Source organism: Helianthus annuus, chromosome 17 (genome assembly GCF_002127325.2).
Source record: "Helianthus annuus cultivar XRQ/B chromosome 17, HanXRQr2.0-SUNRISE, whole genome shotgun sequence".
Taxonomy (NCBI): Eukaryota; Viridiplantae; Streptophyta; class Magnoliopsida; order Asterales; family Asteraceae; genus Helianthus; species Helianthus annuus.
Genome location: NC_035449.2, coordinates 146,223,891 through 146,228,613, shown reverse-complemented (window position 1 = coordinate 146,228,613; position 4,723 = coordinate 146,223,891).

The window sequence follows — 4,723 nt, the reverse complement described above, 5'->3', positions numbered from 1 at the left end:
CGACAAGAGGATCCAGGAAAGACAAGTAGGATCCTCAAAACAAGATAAGCAAGGATCCTCCTTCAAAAGCAACAAGTTCAAATCCTACCATAGAAACGAGAACAAGAATGTGCATGCTGTTGACCAAGAAGAGGATGATGAAGAATATCCTCCAATCTCAGAATATTGTTTTTCCGTTGATAATCATGAACTGATCCTTGCAATGCAGGATCTAGGTGAAAAAGCCAGATGGCCCAGGAAGAATGATAAACCATCCGGGACTAAGGATAAGTCCAAATGGTGTGCATACCATGAGGATTTCGGGCATCTAACTGAAGATTGCATAGCCTTAAGAAAAGAAATTGGATACCTGCTAAGCAAGGGGCATCTAAAAGAATTGTTGGGGAGAAAAAAGCAAAGGACCCAGGATCCTGAAAGGATCCCTGAAAAGGCTCCAGCACCTCCGGCAAACGCACAAGTAATTAACTTCATATCCGGAGGATCAGACATTTGTGGTACATCCTTTTCAGCGGCCAAAAGACATGCAAAAGAATCAAAAATGGATAATGGAGAAAGGCCTATTAGAACCTCAAGTGTCTCAGAAGGGAAGATGATAACATTTGATGAGGATGATCGCATTAACATTCAGGATCCTCACCATGATAGCTTAGTTATCACTCTCTTTATCTCTAATCATTTTGTCCGCAGGATCCTTATTGACGGAGGGAGCTCAGTGAACATTATTCAGCTTGATGTCTTGAAGAAGATGGGAATCCCAGAATCAGACATCATACCAAGATCCTCCGTGCTTGTTGGATTCAGTGGGGAAACGAAGAAAACTCTGGGGGACATCAAACTCCCAATCTACGTGGAAGGATTACATAATTACCAAAAATTTTGTGTTATTGACTGTTTATCTTGTTGCAACGTTATCCTTGGCAGGCCTTGGATACATGACATGAAAGCAGTTCCATCTACCTACCATCAATGTGTGAAGCTCCCTAGCCCATGGGGGATAATCAAGATCGACAGTGATCAGCAAGAGGCTAAGGATTGTTATACCTCATCTATGAAGCCAACCTCGAAGCCAAGGGAGCAATAGCAATTACAGTATCCTCCAAGGAATGTCTTGGAGGCAAGGGAACAAGATGTAGATGAAATCCTCTTGGATCCTAGTGATCCTGAATCAAAAATCTATATCGGATCAGGGATCCTTGGCATGATGAAAGAAGACATGATATCCTTCCTCAAAAGAAGAAAATCTACCTTTGCATGGAGACATGAAGATATGACAGGTATATCTAAGGATATTATTACTCACAAACTTGGCATTGACAGGTCTATCAAGCCAATCCATCAAAAAAGGAGGAAGTTTGCACCAGAAAGGAATGCCATTATCCAAGAAGAAGTAGAGAGACTACTTCGAGCAGGTATGATCAGAGAGGTAAAGTATCCAAAATGGTTAGCCAATGTGGTTGTTGTCCAAAAGAAAAACGGAAAGTGGAGGGTATGTGTCGATTTCACTGATTTGAATAAGGCATGTCCCAAGGATCCTTTCCCGTTACCCCACATTGACTCTATGGTGGATGCAACAGCGGGGCATGAACTGTTAACCTTTATGGATGCGTCATCTGGATTCCAACAAATCCAGATGGAACCATCTGACCAAGAGGATACAGCCTTTATGACCCCAACCGGTTTGTATTGTTATATTGCCATGCCTTTTGGACTAAGAAATGCAGGTGCAACATATCAAAGGCTGGTAAATATGATGTTCAAGGATCAAATTGGAAAAACTATGGAGGTGTACATAGATGATATGGTGGTCAAGTCAAAGAAAGCTGAGGATCACCTAAAGGACTTAGAAGAAGCATTCGATATCCTTGATCATTACAACATGAAACTTAATCCTTCAAAATGCCATTTTGGTGTTAAGGCAGGAAAGTTCTTAGGATACATGGTAACCCAGAGGGGCATTGAAGCAAGCCCGGAACAAATCAAAGCATTAATAAATATCAAATCTCCTGCCAATGCCAAGGATGTTCAAAGACTGACAGGCAGGATAGCAGCTTTGAACAGGTTCATATCGAAATCCTCAGAAAAATGCAGAGAATTTTACGATATCCTAAGGAAGAATAAGAAGTTCGAATGGACTGAGAAGCATGAGAATGCTCTACAAGCCCTAAAAGAGTATATGTCCTCAGCACCAGCATTAGCAAAACCGGAAAAAGGAGATGTGTTATCCTTATATCTAGCGGTATCCTCTACCGCTGTAAGTGCTGTCCTTGTTAAGGATCACGAAGGTACACAATATCCTATCTACTATGTAAGTAAAAGTCTACTTGATGCCGAATCCAGGTACTCACACCTCGAAAAACTTATCCTTGCATTAATCATGGCATCGACTAAGTTAAGGCATTATTTTGAAACCCATACTATTGTTGTTAAAACTAATTTTCCAATTAAGAATGTCCTCAGGAAACCGGACATGTCAGGGAGAATGGCTAAGTGGGCAGTGAAGCTTAGTGCCCATGATATAAGATACGAACCAAGAACAGCCATTAAATCTCAAGCACTAGCTGACTTTGTGGCTGATTTCAGTAGTGATCTACAAAAGGAAGCAGAATTGGAGGTCCAGCAGCTAGATGAGACCAAGGATCCTTGGATCCTGCACACTGACGGATCCTCAAATATCAAAGGCACAGGGCTAGGGATCCTACTAAAATCGCCACAGGGGGACATAATACCCCACTCCATAGCCTGTGAGTTCCAAGCAACTAACAATGAGGCTGAGTATGAAGCCCTAATTGCTGGCTTACAAATCGCTAAGGATATGGGGGTAAAGTATCTTAACGTATATGTAGATTCATTATTGATCACTAATCACTTTAACGGATCCTATGCTGTTAAAGGTGAAAAACTAACCAAATATTTAGAGATAGTCAAAGAATTGGCACTCTCTTTTGTTTCTTTTAGCTTGACACAGGTACCAAGGGAGGAGAACACAGGGGCTGATGCATTGGCCAACCTAGGATCATCCTTGAAGATTCCAGAAGATATAAGTATCCCTATCATCCATATCCTGGCTCCTGCTATTGAAAATCAGGTGGCCATGGAAATAGTAGAGGATACTGCAGTAATCCCTAGTGAAGAAGCTCAACCTTATTCAGGATCATGGATCCCACCAATAATGAAATACTTGCAAAACGGAGAGATTCCGATGGGTGAAAATCCTAGAGCTTTCAGGATCAAGGTATCTCAATTCACAATCTTGAATAATGTGCTATATAAACGATCCCTTGCAGGACCATATTTAAGATGTATTGAGGATCCTGAAATTGAAGAAGTATTGAGGGACTTCCATGAAGAAGATTGTGGAAACCACACTGGGGGCAGGGCATTATTCTCAAGGATCCTTAGAACAGGATACTACTGGCCAACCATGAAAAGGGATGCTATAGAGTATGCTAAGAGGTGTGATCCTTGCCAAAGACATAGGAATATCCTTCACCAACCAGCTGAATTACTACACCCCATACCATCCTCTTGGCCATTCATGAGATGGGGAATGGATATAGTTGGCAAGCTCCCTAAAGCACCTGGTGGAAAAGTATTTATGCTTGCCATGACTGACTATTTTTCCAAGTGGATAGAAGCTGAAGCCTTCGCTCAAGTCAGAGAAAAAGAAGTCATATCCTTCATTAAAAGAAACATTATAACTAGATTTGGCATTCCCTCTGAAATTGTATGTGATAATGGCTCCCAATTCATTGGAAGCAGAACCACTAACTTTTGTGACAGTTGGGGAATCAAGATGATCACATCAACACCAGTTCACCCACAAGCCAATGGTCAAGCAGAATCATCCAACAAAATCATCATCAACAATCTGAAGAAGAAGCTAGGATCCAAGAAAGGGAAATGGGCGGAAGAGTTACCTTATGTGCTATGGGCTGATAGGACAACTCCCAAGAATGCCACCGGTCAAACACCCTTCTCTTTAGTATTTGGGGCAGAAGCAGTGATCCTAACAGAGATGGTGATCCCAACTGCTAGAACAAGTGCTCGTGATCCTGAAGAAAATGCTACAATCCTAGCTCAGGATTTGGATACTATCGAGGAAAACAGGGATCTAGCTAGGATAAGGATGGCAAGCTACCAACAAAGGATGGCTGGTGCCTACAACAAGAATGTCAGGATAAGGAAGTTCCAAGTTGGAGATATGGTGTTGAGAAAAGCATTTCAAAATACTATCAATCCTGCTGACGGGAAGCTAGCACCAAAATGGGAAGGTCCCTACTTAATTGAAGCTGAAGCAGGAAAGGGGGCATACAGGTTGCTAACCATGGAAGGAAACTTGTTACCAAGAGCCTGGAATGCTGTCCACTTAAAGAAATATTTCATGTGAACATGATCCTTCATGCATGTGATCCTTACGTTGAAGTATCCTTGAAGGATCCCGGAGATATCAGTGATCCTTACTCTGGTAATATGCTTATCCTAAAACTATTGCATTTTCTTACTTTTTACCTAAGGATAAGGATCATGTATCCTTCATCCTCTACTCACAAACCATTTGAGTTATGATAGTTCAGGTATCTTCAGCAAATCGTCAAAGATCTCCAAAAGCACCACAGATCCTTGGGTCCAACCCCAGTTATCCTTGGGATTATCCCCAGTTTCCGCCAGCAGCGCACGATGATCCTGGTATAGTTCACGTCTTTGGGACCAGTACCCACTTTCG